At 38.2% G+C, this 19184-nt stretch overlaps 1 protein-coding gene across 7 annotated transcripts in view; it reads right to left on the minus strand.

The window, feature by feature from the left end:
* HLCS (holocarboxylase synthetase) overlaps positions 1-19184 on the minus strand; it is a 129664-nt gene that overhangs the window by 94190 nt on the left and 16290 nt on the right. The window lies entirely within an intron of this gene.

The following is a 19184-nucleotide window of genomic DNA, read 5'->3' on the forward strand; positions in this document are numbered from 1 at the left end:
AATAAATAAAACCTAAGAAAATATTTTTTCTTAGCACTGATAATACACAGTTCTTAGTTTAAGGTTTTCCATCAAGTTTGTTTAGCCTTTCAACAGGTTTACATACATAAAATGTGAGTGAATTTAGTGTTCATGAATATGCAATAGTAGAACAAGAGTCAAAGATTCTCCTCGTAGCACTGCAAATGCACATTAAACTTGAATGACAAGATTTCAGCTGTACTTCATTTTTGCCTCTTCTAAGCAAGAACTCCCAATTCTGTCACACTGTAGGGTTTTTTGAGCTAAAGAAATGTCTGTGAAATATTAGGGTGAAACCACAACACATTTTCACATGTACCACAACTCAGAGATTACAATACAGTTATGTCCCTAACGTTGCACAGCTAATGTTCAACGTGTATCATATATTTTATAATCCTTTCTAAAACATATTCAGGTTGACATAACAGTTTATAAATAAATAAAAAAAAGATGCTAAAAGAAACATCTTAGAAAGGAAGAATTTCTTGAAAATTATATGCTATAATGGCAAGAACATGTTTGGTATGTTCTTTAGAGTATACTTACTCCAATGATAAAAAACAGTATTAAGATAACAACTACTAACTTCCACTGTAACTAATATCTCCTTGCTAACCAAGGATCCTAAAAAACATTAGCATGACAGCATGGGATTATTTAAAAAAAAAAAAAGGAAACCAATGCTTTTTATTTAGCAGAGTCTATCAAGAAGATTAAGCTTCATGCTTCAAAAATACGTCATATAGATATACAGCAATGTATAATTTAGGTATCAAATAGAGAACTGTGAAGGAAGCCTCAGTAATATTAAGTTTATCACAAATTAATAATTTTTTCTTACAAAACATGGGGGAAAATACAGTATTCACATCCATGTACTATAATGCTAGGCTGTAAGAGTGAATGATACAAACTGTATTTACAGTTATACTAGCTGCATGTTTTCTAACACATTGTAATTCTTTTTCTTTTTCAGCCCGTTCAGATTTATCACACAATTACTTCTGCTGGAATAGAAACCTTGTTCAGAACAAAAGGGGTAACATTTTTTCCTCAGAGGAAGAACAAGAAGATAGTAAGCAAATCATACACTACACTTTCCCGAAGCTGTAAGGGTCCCGATACACAGGCAGCTTCAAGAACTAACATCAGAGCCAACCTCCGTAGAGAGCAGCCATCTGAAAGCATTTCTGCAATTGTCAGGGATCAATTGGGAAAAAACCACCCAAATTTAATTTGTCCTTTAAAGGTGGACATACAACATAGTTAACCTTCACAGGGATAAGGCCGAACATTTATCTACACGAACCCTCTAGCTACTCCAGGGCTGAGTTCACTTTAGTTAAGTCATATACACCACTAGCTTCTACTCCAAACGATCACGTTCGGCAAACAGAACTTACAGGATTGCAGACAACGCAGCAGAAGTCAAAGCTCATGACTGAAATTCAGGGGTTTAGGAGTGACTTTGGGAAACAAGGCACTCAAAGCAGCAAACAAGAAGAGGCTCGAGACCGAGGGAGTGTATGAGAAGTGGTCAACAGAAGCAAATACAGGCAGTCAGGAGCATTTTTGACAATGGCACATTCTTTATTCTGAAGGACTTTGGATTCCCTTGACTTGTCTCTGAGGATAACCACCTGTTTCTGTGCTTAGGGATATTTATGCTCTATTACTGTTAAAAGAGTTGAGGGAAGACCCAATCTGTCAAACAAAATTTTGCAATATTCGTTAATGCAAATGGTAACACTTCACGTAGAATGAGGCCCAAAGGGAACTCTAATAAAATCTAACCACAATGCTCAGAAACATGCTCTTGCGTTGTTTTAAGACTCAAATGAATAGTATACATGAAAAAGAAGATGGCTTCATTTTTTAGGGTTTTCCCATTAAAATTTAGTATTAACCCAGGTAAGGAAATGTCTTGGGCAGGAGGGCAGTGGTCTGGAGGGGACAACAAAATACAGCCTTACGGAAATACTTGTTGAAAACTATGTAAATAGTAAATGCTTGCTGCATATGGGCACATATGGTCTATTGCAAAGGCTAGTGACTGCAGTGCAAGCCTCAAACTTCTGACAAGGTCTACAAGCTTTTAAGTGCAGCAACAGTAAAGCTTGATGTAATTTTTCATTCCAGCTCAGCGACCAGTGAGTGAAAGGGGATTCTGGCTCTCAAGGCATATGGCTGTATTGTGCATTTCCTAGCTCCTGACTGACCAGAGAAAGTGGTAGAATTAAAACTTTTGAACGCTGTTGTAATACTAAAAAGAAAAATATCCAAGGTCTGGGCAATAGACTCTTACAGAAATGAGGACTAAGACTACAACATCCTACCCAGACTGCACTTTTAAAGTCAAGAACCTGGCCAGAAAGAAGCAAAAGCTTTGAAAGACTGAAAACCACCTCTGCACATACCTACTCCAAAGAGGAATTTTTAACTGATGAGGTATGAACCACCTTTGTTGAAGACCCTTAATTAGTAGTCCCAAACCAGAGGGTTAACTTCTAAAAACAAATTGTCTTGACGGAAAAAGTTTCAGGGATTACTTCAATCAGCACTAAAATGCGAAAAAAGGAGTTTACAATGCATTTCCAGAATAGTTCCACACAAACTAATGAACTCAAGATAGAGACAAAGTCTGTATACTCTGTCTGTGACACCTAGTGATTAATTTATCCTTGGTTAAATAGGGACAATTTGGGTCTCTGTTTCTTGAACATAATAGGCGGGAAAACAGGAGACTGAGAGCAAAGCAATTATTATTTCATTTTGAGTCTAAAGTTTGATGTCTACTTTCAGTTTGTCAAGCTAGTGTTATTACATAAAATCAGGAATGTGACAGTGGCTGCGAAAGTATCATTCTACCAACAAATTATCATATGCTTCTAAGAAGAAGAGATATTCTTGAATAGATGGAGAAATTGTTTTGTATGGAGCAATAAGAATAGCAATAATTGTAGTAAGGTTTATTGCTGTTCAAAAATGTGTAATTTGCTATTCCTGGACTGCTAATCACAGACCATCATTAAGACAGAATAGATCACGTAGGATAGAAAAAAGCTTGAAAATATTTAGAGAAGACTGAAGTCCACTCCCACCTCCAAAATGAAATGGTTGCTGCAGAGATAACAAAAGCATACCCTTATCATTCCTAGCTATTCATGCATACCTTTTGACTGAAATACCAAATTAAACATTATTGCTTCCCAGATGTTGCCTATGAGTAAAAGAGGTAGAAGGAAAAGCTTCCCTTAATTACAAGAGCTGATGAACTTCTCTTTCAAATGCCAAAATAACTCTTAGCAGAAAGGGGCAGTTCTTGTCAAAAGCCACCGCTGCTCAAATGATATGAATACAAGGACAAAGCAGCAGCCATATCGACACATTATGCCCCTTCAAATCTGTACCTTTTCTCCAACAGCAGCCAGCAGCAAATGCAGGAGAGAAGAGCACAGCAAGCGTAAGGTAACTATCTCCTCCTCTAGTAATCTGCACCATAAGGATTTGTAAGCCAAAGAGCCTCACAGCTCCAATGAAGCATTCTCCCATGAAAGTCAAGTAATCTTTTGATCTCAGTTCAAAACATTCCTGATATCAGCTACGCTCATTTAAAATAATGACAGACGTATTCCAAAGACAAAATTATACAACTTTAAATGTTTTCAGGTATTTCTAACAAAACTTCAGGAATTCAAACAAGCAGCTCAAATATTTATGGTAATTTGCAGCTCATACTGCTCACAGTAACTTTGGGAAAGTGCTCCTCTATCTATAGGAAGCAAAAATTAAGAATAAGCATTTGCTTTCAGCTACTGTATTTTCTTTTCCATCAGCTAATACATTGTACTACTATACCAACACATAAAACGCAGTCAAAAAATAGAAGACTAATGAGATAACAGTTATCTCTGCAGCTGCTGTTCCTGTCAGGTAGCTGTGGTACATGAACTAATTGTAATACCAACAATTCCATTTTGGAAAGAAAAAAAGTATGTCTTCCAGACCAGAAAAATGCATGGATAATTGCTTATTTCATGTAATGAGTTCTTAAGTCAAAACATGCCATATGTAATTTTTTATTTAAATCTTGATGATCATGCATCAAAACACAATTATTTTTCTTTATCTTGCAAAAGAATTTCAGAAATACCTCCTGGAATTAATTTTTGTCAATTTTGAGTACATGGAAATGCTAAGACATGCTCCCACAAAATAGTTCTCTCCATCTTAAAATTCAGAGGATGTTAAGATGTTTTTCAATTCCTAAAAGCTGTCTTTATACAATAGGTACAGAGCATCCAGGCACAGTTCTTTAAAGCAGAGGAGATGGTGACTCGCTTTCTCCAACCAAATATTGCTCTTCCTTTCAAATAATTTTTACAATGAGAACAATGTAACTTTTTCCACTGCAGTTATGACCTACTTCACCAGCTGAAAGGTAAGTTACAAAGAAATGGTGACCGATTACTTTGTTGCAAGTGTAACATCAAAATATGACAAAGAGAAAAAAGGAAACATATGCATACTATTCAGTAATACACATTATATCCATAATCTCCCTTCACATTTGGATCTTGGCAAATAAAAATCATGTTATCTTTATTTAGATTCTCTCTCTGAAGTTGTTAAAACATGGTATTCACTTTATAGTAAGTCTATATCGAAGGGCAAGATGCTGAACAAAAATCCAGATGCGGGCTGTTTGTCCGAAGGATGTTTTGAGACTCAGCAATCTGTGCACCCACTTCTAAAGACTTAAGTTATTAAATGATCTATTGTTCTGTCTTTAAATTTTAGTTCTCACCCTGTGCAAAAATTGTAAATTTATTATGGCTGCTACTACCCTTAAACTGCAGTAGTGATTCTTACCTGTGTTAGTCTCCTCAATACTGATCCTGCTAAGGCTTGGCTTTAACAATTATTTTAATTATACATTTATTCAGATTTTACAAATTAAGAAGGATATTTTGAAAAGTTTTCTGAAGTAGTACTTAAAATATTTCTTAAACAAGTTCAAGAGTACAATTTAGTACACACTTGAGAAAGAATACGCACTAGATAAGGAAAGCGATTCTCAATAAAACAAGCTGTAAAAACCAAATGCTGTCCCATATCTTACATCCTAGTGAAATGATCAGTCCAAAGTAGCACAGATTTTATAGCTAAAATTATTAGATATGCATTCTAATAATGAGCAGCTGTAAGGGATGCTAGAAAATGCAGTAATACAAGTTGTTTTCTATATGGTCATGTCTTGCTCCTTACCTCTGTCTCTTCAGCTGTTGCCCCATTCCCCTCTCTCCTCCTCCCACACAGTGTCTGTCTTCTCTTTCATCTGGTATCAAACCAGATCCTCTAGTTCTTCCTCCTGAGGTTTTTCTCCCTCAAAAAAGTTCTTACTCTCATCAGTCAAGGAGCATGCTCCAATTTACACACTAGATGAATAACTCCCACCTCAACTTTTCTCAGGGCCAGAGTTCTTCTCCGGGGCCAGTTGTCTTCTCTGCGCCTGTGTGGCTTTCATAATTTATACTATATTGTGCATTTATTAAGGAAGGGGTAAAGAAAGAAGACTTGACTTGATTTCTGAAACTTGAGGTTGCCAATGTGGCTAATAAAGTAAGATTATATACAGATGTTTTAAAAAATATGCATATTAACACACAGAGACTTATACAAGTCTGTAAATATAATTATATATTTATATATTAAGTACAGAACTTCATCACTGTTGCAGATCCTCTAGTGCTTACACAAGGAAATGCTGGCACAGATAAAACAGTAACCAGCTGAAATTCTTAAAATTAAATCATGTAATCCTGCGAAGCACAGCTCTGTATAATCTAACTGTAAGAACACAGGTTGCTGTGATGGACTTGGCTACACAACACTTCTGCAGAGGATACTTTTACTGGCAGAAGAAAAATACACGTACCATGAAAACAGACAGAAAAAGATTTATTCTGATTTTTTTTCTTCTAAGAAAACCTTGCTTCAATATTTATGTAAATCTTTTGTAATTAATGTCACCACTACAATTGCCAAGTAACCGAGTACAGTGATTTACTAAACTGGAACACATTCCACTTGTTGTAAAGATCAACTACAACCCAAATAAAAAAAAGCTTTCACACAAAAGTTATAGTAGAAACTACAACAAACTTTCTGATTTAAGCTAACAGCTGTTCTTTAATCAGCTTTTCACTATAAGAACTGCATAATGTCAGCCAGATAGTCACATGCCAAATTCCATTCCCACTGCACCTGGAATTTCAGGATTTCCTCAACATGTCAGAAACCCCAAATCATTTCTTAAAATGAACTGTCAAATGATAAATACAACAGAATCTCTAAGTCAGCCCCTTCCCTATCAACTGCTGACACAAGTCATACTTGATAATATTTTTTGCAATCTTCATCTTCTTCAGTGACAAACTCTGAGAATATTGGAATGTCTTTTAAATCAATGATAACTTTAATTAAACTCCTATCTTAATTTTCCAGAAGAAATTCAGCTTGATAAACTTAAATAATAAGCTTTGTGTTGTGGACTTTTTTTTTTTTCTGATAACACTATTGTGTAACTGAATTGTCAAAGAATTGTTAAGAGTCAAAGAAATATATTCAGAAGACTTCAATGGGGTAAACTCAATGTTTCAAAAACAGTTTGCAGTTTTATCTTTTTTTTGAAGAGCAGTATAAGGAGACAGTTCTATTTACTCTTGGTTACATATTTTTATTCAACTTTTCCCTCTAAAATATATAATCTTACATCATCTAGCCATAATTTGTGTGAAAGTAAAGATACAAAAGAAGCACTAATTAAATTGTTAGATAAGCATTATAATGATTTCTCATTGTGGAAATGTATCGTCATTTCTGAGCAATGGCAACATGATAGCATCTCACAGGACTCCAGCTGATGCCAAGCCTGTTCTCATTTTCCCAGTCTCACTTACATAAATTAGCTACAGGCCCCACTGACAGTCAGAGAATTTCAAGTTTTTTATGTTTGGAAATACTCCACTTTTGTCAGATCTTTACCAGTGAGGTCATAGTAAACGAATCAATGCCAAATTGCCATGGATCTCCAAAGCGTTTGTCACAAGTTATGGATTCTTGCTATCTAAAATCACCCATCTGCTCAAAGGCAGTACCCTGAACCCTGACTCCAAAAGGTTTATTGGTTACAACTTTTGAGTGCTGAAAACAAAATCCAAGACCAGTCACTATAATTACAGTCTTCACGTTAAGACAGAATGTGTGCCTGTGTTAGACACAGAGCCAACATGAATTTGGATTAGTCTGCTACTGTGGATTTTACTTTTTTTTTTAATTTAGGTTGCTATTACAAACTCCAAGATAAACTGAAACTAAGAAAACTCAGCCTAACACTAGCTAGCAACGCTCTATGCTGAGTGACCTATAGTCAAGAAAGGGTACTCGGCCCTAATGCTATTCTCTAGCATTTCTGGAGTGAGAAGTTAGCAGAAGACATGAACATCAAGCTCACAAATGTTTTAAATATATATTACATAAGCCATTCTGAAAGGCTAATAAAATTTTCCATTCTCTACAGTACAGAAAGAACATGCCTACTGAAAAAAGTGGTTGTGAAGTATCATGCACACTGACTTGAAGCAAGCTGTGAAACATGATAGAATAAACTTCAATGAGTGGCATTTTGGTCAGATGCCAGCACATAATAATTTCATATCAGAGTTACCTCTACAATAAGATTAAATGCTACTCAGTACAAAAGGCATTAACTTTAGTTCTCACAGCAGCATAAAGACCCTTTTTATGGAGATTGCTATAAACCAAGTATTTTCTTTCATTCCTCAAAGCTTCTTGCATTTTCCAAGTGATTGGCAAAACCATTTATTGAATCAATACATAGCCAAAAAGTTGTTTACAAACCATAATGCAACATAAGTATGCTGTTCATTATTATGTGCCTACAAATGTGATTCATGGTTGTTTAACCTAAACAGCATGCTTGCTGCTATCACGCAAGAAGGAAAACACATTTTTAACTAGAGAAGTGTAAAAGAAAGGGAACGTTTGCCAGATTTCTCTTTCCCGCTCCCCCAAATATATGATAAATATTCCCTGAAGATAAACAGCAGAAGAGCAAAAGGTAGCTTTAGCAACCACCTGGAATTTCTTGGCTCCACATATGGAGTCCCCTTCATCTCCCATCAAGATTTCTTAATTGAAAATGTTTTACTGTATTTTGGACACTACATACCATCGATTCCTGTGGAATTTAAAATGCCGTTTTAAAATTCAGGAAATATTATACAGGGCAGTGGCTGCAAACATGCAAAGATATTTTAATACAAATCTATATACAACGCACTATGCAGAAAATGTTTTCCGTCCCTTCCTTATTTTTCGCTTTACTCTGTGTTCTCTAAATCCAGCTCAGAAGTGACCCCTAGTGGTAAGACACCTTTTCCTCACTGAAGGAGCTGTATAAAAAGCCACAACTGCGTCCAGCTTTTGAGAGCAATAGAGATTCTCGGTGATTTTAATATAATGCCAACAATGATATAACTCAGCTGGGCAGCAGGGATGCTGATCAATACCGGAGTCTCATAGTGCTGGTGAATGCACTGAAAATACCTGCAGCATGCCAGCCTTTCTTTGATAAACAGCTCCAGGGAGAAGTCGGAAGAAACTTTTATGAGTGAACAAATTGAGATAATTTAGCCTTCTAATACTTACAGGAACCAGCATGAACAAAGCTCATCTGTCAGTCAGATCGTGAGCCTACAGAGTTAGCACCCAGGAAAAACAATGTCTATTGAGCACTTTAATTTTGGCTCAAAAGTTAGTAAAAAACCTTTTATAGTTTCATACTCCTTTTTCACTATAAGATTGGTTAAAAAAGCATCCTCTGCGCAGGGAGCCAGGAACGCCTAGTTTCCTGTAACGGTGTCTCATAGTTTAACTGCAATAGCCCTCACTGTCTTTTTCTCCATGCCTTCTACATACAGTCAACTATTACTATTTCTGATAGCTCCCACACCTTCTCCTCTCTCTCTCCTTTCTCAAAAGGACCAGCTAAATGCTTCTCAGCACAAGAGGCAAAAGCTTTTTTTTAAGAACAAAACAATTTTTCAAGGCAAGATGTCAATTTAATGATCCTCACTGATCCAAGCAAGCTCTTTGTATCTGAAGAGAGCCAAGACAAGACACTCTTTTCAGTATCTGGAGAGGAAGGACTGCTCCTGGTTCTAGGCACCAAGATCAGCAAGGCTCCAGTCTGAAAATTTATGAAAATTCAGAAAGCATTGCCCTTCCCTGTGCTCCTCCCTTATTTAGGGGTGGGGAGGTGTATGAGAGGAACAATATTGCGTTGATGTTCTTTCTGTGAGAGCAACGTGTTCCTTCCCTTCTCATGCTCTCATCACCTCTTTCAGCTATGGGGAAGAACAGAAGTGTCAGGCAGCAAACCTATAGTTACCTGTTACTGTTCATGTCATCGCAGCTCCCCATAAGATCCCCTATGCAGTTATACATAGGGCTGGTACCATTCCCCCACATCTACCCTGTATCTCCAAGCTCCCATACCTCAACTGCCAATGACATCCCTTTCCTCCCTTCACAGCAGGACACTCAGTCTCTCACAAGTTCCTGCCTCTTTACTACTACTTGTCCTGCCAACTGGGGGGCAGGAGGGCAAGCGAGTGTAGAAGTGGGGGGGGTGGTTTCTGTCAGAGTGGTGTTTAGGCAGACTGGCAGTCCCACCAGCATCTCTTTATTGCCAGGTGTGGTGGGTTGAGCCTGGCTGGGGGCCAGGTGCCCACCAGAGCCACTCTCTCACTCCCCTCATTCACCAAACAGGGGAGAAAAGGCATAACAAAATGCTTGCAGGTCGAGATAAGGACAGGGAGAGATCACTCACTAATTATCGTCACGAGCAAAACAGACCGAACTTAGAGAGGGAATTCATCTAATTTATTACTAGGCAAAACAGAGTAGAGGAATGAGAAAATAAAATCAACTCTTAAAACACTTCCCCCCACCCCTCCCATCTTCCCGGGCTCAACTTCACTCCCGGCTTCAACCTTCCCCCCCCTCAGCGGCACAGGGGGACGGGGAGTGGGGGTTACGGTCAGTTCATCTCACGGTGTTTCTGCCGCTTCTTCATCCTCAGGGGGAGGACTCCTCTCATCGTTCCCCTGCTCCAGCATGGAGTCCCTCTCACGGGGTGCAGACCTTCAGGAGCAAACTGCTCCAGCGTGGGGTCCCCCACGGGGCCACAAGTCCTGCCAGCAAACCTGCCCTGGCGTGGGCTCCCCTCTTCACGGGTCCACCGGTCCGGCCTGGAACTTGCTCCAGCGTGGGCTTCCCACGGGCCGCAGCCTCCTTCAGGTGCCTCCACCTGCTCCGGCGTGGGGTCCTCCACGGGCTGCAGGTGGAATCGCTACACCCCCTCATCCTTCCTCCATGGGCTGCAGGGGGACAGCCTGCTTCACCATGGCCTTCACCACGGGCTGCAGGGGGATCTCTGCTCCGGTGCCTGGAGCTCCTCCTCCCCCTCCATCTGCACTGACCTTGGTGTCTGCAGAGTTTCTTACATCTTCTCACTCCTCTCTCCGGCTACAAAAGCTCTCTCTCTAAGTGTTTTTCTACTTCTTAAATATGTTATCACAGAGGCGCTGATTGGCTTGGCCTTGGCCAGCGGCGGGCCCGTCTTAGAGCCGGCTGGCATTGGCTCTGTCAGACACAGGGGGAGCTTCTAGCAGCTTCTCACAGAAGCCACCCCTGTAGCCCCCCCGCTACCAAAACCTTGCCACGCAAACCCAACACATTCCACCCCTCGCCTCTGTGAATCACATATTTAAGAATTATTAAAACATACATTCAACAGAAAAACTACACACACACTAATCACATCTACGAGGAAAAAGAATTCCCCCCACCAGAATCAAAGCAACACTATCACAACACTAAACAAGAGTAGACAATACACACAGAATCCACCTCTTGTCCCTTCACCGCTATTTCACTCTCAATCTACGTTCAGTCAATGTTTTGCTCGTTACCTCTTCCAATTACTGTCCTTATCTCAATTTTCTCGTGCCCCACGTTGGGCGCTGGTGGAGAATGCGGGCAAGACTGACAGGCTGCCTTGGCATAAAACTAGCTTTGAAAAGCATCCTGCCCTGGACTCTGTGTTATAAAGTTTGGTATAGAAACTCAGCTTAAGCTTTTACCTCTACCAAATATTTGGAACCCAAAAGTTTAAAAATTTTACTGAAGAATTGGCAGATTTATTAGGAAACTACACTAACAAAGGTATGCAGAATAATAGAAGACTGAGGAGAAAGAAGAAAGATGTGCTAAAATATACAGTACTTATTCCACCTCCGTCTACTACACAACTGTATGCCAAGTTTGACAAGACTGTTCACTGAGGTACAAGAGGAAATATCACTGAGAAACAAGAACCAATATCTTGGTTCCCATCTGCAGATTTCCTCCTCTTCCCTTTTCTATCCATCCTCCCTCATGCTGCACCTACCTTCAAGTCCTGTACTTCATCCTCCCTCTGCATGCTAGAGAGGGTCAGGACTGAAAACAGAGGAGCATCCCTCCTCTCAGCTACTCTACTGAGATTAAGAAATTACATGGGCTTGGTAAACCACAGTAATTGACTATAATTACTCTCTTAGCCATTCACAAGTGTGAAGTAACAACACATCACCTTCAACCTCTACAATTCATTCTGCCGTGCCATCAAGTTCCCTCGTCTTATGCCCAGCACTATCACAGAGCTGGTGCCCAAAAAGCCCTACGTGGCTTAAGGATTTCTGAGGCTGCACTTTTTCCATGCTGAACCTGCAGAGAGCTTAGCTGGCAAACTTCTCGCCTCTAGAAGTGGGCACAAACCAGGAATCCGCAGGGCCTCACACCTCAGTCAGGGTGCATTAGCTCTCAGAAGAATGGCTTTCTGCTTTCTTCTGACCAAGAGAGCTCTGAACTGTTGAAGCAGGAGATGGTCCCTATGTACCTTCATTACCTTGAATGCTGATGGTGGGGAAGAGCTACTGAAATAACCATCCCCTCTTAGATGACCATTCTTTTTAGAACCACACACTTAAACACCAGTGTAGTAGGACTATTATTAGAATCCAGACATTGACATAAAGAGCTTTTCAATGAATGACAACATGACCAAAATAGTTTTGGTTCACCATTGGTGTGACCCCTTGCCCTGGTTTCAGTTAAGATAGAGTTAGTTTTCTTCATAGTAGCTAGTACGGGGCTATGTTTTGGATTTGTGCTAGCAACAGTGTTGGTAACATAGAGATGTTTTTGCTATATAGAGGTGTTTTCTGTTATTGCTGAGCAGTGCTTACACAGAGCCAAGGCCTTTTCTGCTTCTCACACCACCCTGCCAGCAGGATGGCTGGGGGTGCACAAGAAGTTGGGAGAAGACAGAGTCAGGACAGCTGACCCTAACTGACCAAAGGGATATTCCATACCATATGACATCATGCTCAGCTTATAATGAACTTGGGCTGGGGGGTGTGGGGAGGGAGGGGGCGGCATTCATTGTGATGGTGTTTCTCTTCCCAAGTCACCATTAGGCGTGATGGAGCCCTGCCTTCCTGGAGATGGCTGAACACCCACCTGCCAATGGGAAGTGGTGAATGAATTCCTTGTCTTGCTTTGCTTGTGTGCGGGGCTTTTGCTTTCCCTATTAAACTGTCTGTATCTCAACCCATGAGTTTTCTCACTTTCACTCCTCTGATTCTCACCCCCATCCCAACATGGGGGGAGCAAGTGAGCAGCTGCATTGCACTTAGCTGCCAGCTTGGGGTAAAACCCTCTGGGTTTGCAAGTTTTGTTATAAAGCAACAAAAGTTAATTTGAGGAGAGGAAAGAATACAAAATGAACAAAAGCAAACCCACCCTCCCTGCACACAAGCACAACTCGAAGCCTTGGAAGCCAACAAATAACTTTGAATTTATTATGAAAAAAACCCCAAACCCTAAACACATGGAGTTAAGTTACAAATATTTTTAATTGAGAGTACTTTGTTAGCAGTCCTTGGGTTAAGTTTTACAGATAAATTCTTCAGAAAGTCACTTCAGAGAAAAAGCATACTACCTGTCAGAACGCAAATGGTTTGCCAAATGCACTGCATTGCCTAACCAGCCTAGTAGAAACACAGCTTTTAATAGCAAAAAGAGTTCCATAGATGGCATACATTAAATCAATTTCCCAAAAAGAATAAGCTGTTCCAGCAAATACACATTTTTACTGGTACAGATGAATTTACATTGCTCTATCTACTTTTTTCCCCCCTCCCAAAGCAACTTTGCCATAAAAGACATTTTCATTCCTAGCTGAGAAACCAACTGGCAAAGCTTTCAAGTACAGGCAAAGACTTCTGGCAACAATGCACTGTACGTTTGAAATAATACATATAATACATTAACAAAAATAAAAAATGTTAGACACAAACTATTTATCAGTGATCAATAGAATCCCTTCAGATCTCTGACGTGGTGTGCTCTTCATTCAACATTTTTCTCAGCTCTCAGTCTACTTCTGAGCTAGAGCAAAGAACAAATTTCCTTTCTGGAATAAATACTCTTGCTTTTTTTCCTACTGGTGAAAAGGCAGGGATGATGCTTATGCTTTGAGGATGATAGGAGAAAACAAGCAAGTCTCCTATTTTGTAGATTATACATTTTTGGTTCCTTTTAAGCACAAAACTTGGATAGCAATAAAAATAAGGCTTTAGAGTTTCAGTATAACTGTCCCTGATTTTAGCACTGGAAACTTTTAAAAAACTCTGAAGTTTCACAGTTGAATCTCAAGTTCTACAACATAAATTAATATACATGGAAATATTTAAGAAACAATTGTCTTAAAATGTACCCTGAAATCTAGGTTCATTATAGTGTTAGCTGAGAGTTCAAGTTTCCCATCCTCAAAGAAAGATTTATTCATGATAAAGTAACTTCATACTCTCTTTGCTGACATAATGGACTTGGAATTTAAAAACAGCCAATGCCATCACAGAATCAAAACTGCAGCTGAAGACATGTGAATTTGGTCTGACTGAATTCTGATTGTGCTGTAGTATACAGAGTAATTCAAATAAAAAGTCATCTTCGTACTGCATTACCCTTGTGAGTGCAATATTTTGTATCTCAGTGTCCTTTGAAGGAACGTTTGAAATTCAAGAGATACGTTCAATTGCGCTTTTTAATTACTCTTTCTGCCTCCAGTAAACTAGAGTTAAAACCCCCAATTTCAAGCTTCAGCCAGTATGTTTGTATTGATTGTTTATTATTTAGGAAGAATGTACTGTTTAAAAGATGGTTACTAGCTGAGCTGAAGTGATGAAAACCGATTACATTTCATCATTTGGCCACCATCCATTTGGCAGATACTGAAAAATGTGACTCAGCCTAACACAGCCTGAGGAATTAGTAGTCAAGTTTAAGAAGCTTCAGATCATCAAATGTGTGGGTGTAATATATTTCCTAATGCAAATAATCACTGTTCTGACAAATCTCTCTCATTCTTCAAGAAGTGAATTCTTATTTTGCAACCTAGAAGATGTTATGCTGCAACGTATGGCAATAAAATACAATCCTAGCATTTACGTCTGAAAAATTATCCTTTAAGATGGCAATATGAAAGAGTCAATATTTGGGCGTTTAAAGGCAAAGCTGCAGAAAAAATCAGATCTCTATGCTTGAAGCTGCCACTGAACATATGGGTGCCAGACAACAGGCTTACAGCGATCACCATTTGTTTCAATACTTTGAGTTCAGCCTGCACCACAGTGACACAGAATTCTCTTTTTGCAGCAATGTGCAAGTCTACAATTTGCTTAACTGTTCTACACCAGATCAAGGAAAGAGGAAGAGAAAAAAGGTGCTGCATTTCAATATCAATACTTGTATCTAAAATTACATTTAACACCAACAAGTTGTGCAGATTTAACCAAACGTTTAACAGGCAAGTAACCTGCCTTTCATACTATATTGCTCTTTGTTCAAACACTGCCTTCATTGTTGTTGTAACACTGTATCAATACAATATGGATTTTTCCCAGTTAACCAAATTTAAAAATGTCTATATGCCTGTATCTGAAGCAAACCACACTTGCAAGCCTTAGTGCAAAAAATCTTGTGATGAAAGAGTAGCCTCAAGTGCTGTTACTTTCCAGGCCCCCTACCTTACGCTCCATTTACAAGAAAGGATATCAGGAATAAGCAGCACACTGTCTCAGCAATCATTCAACACGATCCCCAGCTAGGGCTCACTGATGTTGGACTAGCATAATTCTACGTGGTAAGATCTAGACCTCCTGACAGATGGACATTATCATATATTATGCAGATACTGGAGCTTTTATTTGAATTTGAAGCCATAGTATTACCAGAATTTCAATCTCAGACTGGTAAAGCCTGTGGACATTTTAAGAAAGAGCCAGGTGAACAAAAGAAACACAGAAGGAAAGAGGGGGAAAAAAAAAAGAGGAGTAAGAGTGAAGATCTCCAAGATATGGGAATCAATCACAGCAGTAACATTATTTGAGAACTGCAATATACACAAAAAACAATAAATTATCTGTCTGACATTTTAACTTTCTACTGACAAGCAGAGCATCCAACTCATCCCATCTCCAACTTGCATATAGCACAGCTGGAAATCTCTGCCTGTTTTAGAACTGTATCAGCAGCATAAATCCAGTTTGGCTTAGCCATATGCAGTCAATATATCACTTTTCAAAAAGCTTGACCATCCCGTTTCCTCATGTATTTTTCTTGAGTGGTAAAATTTAATTGTGTGATTTTCAATGTAACTACTGTCAAGGTTTAAATATTTCTTCCCAAGTCTCCTACATTCCACCCTAAACTAAAATTTTCTTTTCATATGCAAGAGGCAAAAAGTGCATTACAAAGTTCATAACTCCTCATGCAGTATTAACATCTGCCTTTCCAAGTCTTTTTCCAAAGAAAAGGACACTACATTCAAATTTAATTATGTGAGCTAATTATACTTTTGCTTATTTTTTCATACATCAAACTACCCCCCAGTTTTTAATATAGATAAACTTAGAAAAAGTAATAGATAACATATATGAAATCCTGAACACTTAAAAGTCAAAATTCAACTCTTCTCCCCAGAATTAGTTGTTTGGTTTTGGGGTTTTTTTTAAGGAATGAAAAAAAATTGTCTCCACAAATTCTAAAGTTATGCTGATTTTCAGAAAGCTAATGCCAGTTCTGCTCATATTTTATTGGATTTTTTTAGTCCATGTAGTAAAACTGTGACTTTAAGATACACGATAAACGTATAAACTAGAAACTAAAACTTCAAAATGTGAATCCTAAGGAGGCAAAAAATTTTCTTCCAATCCACCCCTCAGAAGCAGCTAAAAATTACATTGTAAAAGGCACTGTCTAAGTCTCGGAGAGTAGATAGGAAGATCTGAAAGTCTTAATAATCAAATTTATACCAAACAACATAATAGATTTGATGGGATTATTAACAGCATCACAACAATGATGCAAAAAGACACAGATTGTTGAGGAATTGTAGGCAGAGCAAAGGACAAGAGAAGCTATTTATTCATATAATAAAGTTGAGAAAGTTTTATTTGATGTCCACAATGTAGTAGAAAATAGGTCTGATGAAAGTTCTTAAGTGATAAAGGAGGAAAGGGAGCGAGGAAGAGAAACCAAGGAAATCACACAGAACAGGGTACAGCTCTATTGTAAATTGAAGTTTACAGATCAGAAAGAAAAAACTAGCCAAACTAGCACTTTAAATTTAAAGAATTTAAAAATTACTAAAAGAAAAAAGTACATTTCTTCTTAATGGTGTAGAAAATGCAGAGCAAAATCAGTTATTATTTCTTCCACATAAGCAAAAGGAGCTTGTAGTTTCTAAAATTAATCAGAAAAATCTGACAAGGTTAGGTCTACCAGTGGCTTTTAAACATAGTGGTACAGATGCAACCTTCAGTTTGGGGGTGAGGAATCATTAGTGAACTGCCAACTTTTAGAAAAAAGGAGAAGTGTGTTTGCCATTCTTCCATTTTTGGAACTGTTAACAGGACATTGAGCTTGCTTGATAGTTAGTTGACCCATTATGACATTTCTTATTACAGTGAAAAATAAGAAAATCATCCAAAAATCACTTGCTGTCAATGAGCAATACTTCGATAAACTCTCAGGGAAGGAATATACTACCCAATACATCCCCAGTGACTTGTACTGGACAAGCTCTCCATAAAAATAGCAATTAAAAAGGAAGGAAGTTCAAGAGTACTACAGTTTGCAAGACAATCTCCTCCATTTCCAGTACTACTGACTCACTCTGATCTTAAATATGTTTAAATATTTCCTCAAATTATTCACCTGTCAGGTATATTTCTGGTATCTCCTTGCTCCCTAGGAAAGCAAGACGACCTATGCAGAACATGACGTATGGAGAAAAAGAAATAACTTGTTAGAAATCTGAACTATTACATACTTATTTACTTCAATATGCTATCTCTTCATTATTAACTGTAGTTTTTACAAAGTTTCAACTTCCTTCCACACAATATTCTGGAAGCACATCATGGCTAAAGCAGACGACATTGAAACAATGACTACACATACAAGCATAGATAAACTACCATTTAAAAAAAACTGTGGAAAAACAACATTTAAAAACCTAATTTTGGTCTAAACTTTAGCTATACAGTATACATTGCAAAAAAACCTTTAATAGATGGCCTGCAACCTGTAATATGCCACTAGGTGGCAAGTTTGGATAGAAATTAGCTAACTTTTCTATTCATTGAATGTTTGAAAATTGCAAGTACGTAGGAGAGAAATAATCATGAAGAGTGAAGGAAGAGAATTAAAAAAAGGAAGAGTTCAATAAACTACAAGTCTTCTGTATAGAGTACATTTCATATTAGTCAAAAAGGCTAAATGGGTTTTGTTTCCACATCTGCAACACACATAGATAATTCTTTTGAATTTACTGCTCATAGGGAAGAATTTGTTTCTTTTTGGTCACAGACAGCAGCACTGGCTGTAGCAACCATGAGAATCCAAGATCTGGAGGAAGGCTGAGACGGGAAGCAGCAGAGTTAGGTCTTTGGAAAGCAGACTTCAGCTTACACAAGGAATTTCTAGTTAGGATTCCTTGGAAAGCAACCACAAAGAGGTTAGGAGTACCCAACACATCTATAAGAAGAGGATGAGGAAGCTGGGGTTCATTCAGTTTTACAAAGAGGAGGCTAAGGATTAATCTTTCTGATTACTGAAGTGGTATTTGAACAGTACAATCTAAATCTAAAATATCATCCAAGTTACTTTAAAAAAATTCAGCTGCAATATGTCACTTTGTTCATTGATTGATCCTGTAGCCAAAAAAGGAGGTTATACACAATACTGCTGGAAACTGGCATCCAAGGAGGAGTTTCAGTAGTTGAGTTCCCCTAAAGACAGGCATCTCATTTCTGTGCTAATGTTCGAGTGGTACAGAAGAGCAGGAATCGGACAAGCATGCTAGGAGCAAGTCGTGACAACACTACATGGATTGGAAAGAACAACTTCAAAAGAGTCCGAGTAGCCTGTATTGCTTTTTAATCACCTACTGCTTCACCCCTTCAGATCAATATAATACGGTTCATATGTATTTGAAGTCATGTTTAGGAGAAAAAAAAGTTAAAATTACTGCTTTATATGTTCTTCACAATTCTTCATAGCAATGTCTTAAATTGAGAAGTCCAGAATAGTCAGATGACTATTTGAATTACAAGAAGCTATTCTATTTCCAAGAAATATTACAATATCCTCAGGAATAAAGGTCTTCATTGTGTAATCACACTTTCTTCTTTACTCACTCAGGTCTTTCAGTTTCGGTCCACATCATTTCCCATAATTTGGGTTTGATCTTTTGTTGCCAGCCTATACAGAACTTTCTACCTCTTTTTAAAAGAAAAACAAATCCTATATGTTAAATCAGTTCTTTCTGTAGCTTACTACAGCCTTGTGTTTTGATATTGCAGAAGCATGCAAATGAGCATAAAAGTTCTTAACAGAAATATAGCAAATATCCGAAAAGTTAACCCTGCACAATTTCCCCATTGTTAAATTCAAAACTACTA

This window comes from Grus americana, chromosome 1 (assembly GCF_028858705.1).
Source record: "Grus americana isolate bGruAme1 chromosome 1, bGruAme1.mat, whole genome shotgun sequence".
NCBI classification, from domain to species: Eukaryota; Metazoa; Chordata; class Aves; order Gruiformes; family Gruidae; genus Grus; species Grus americana.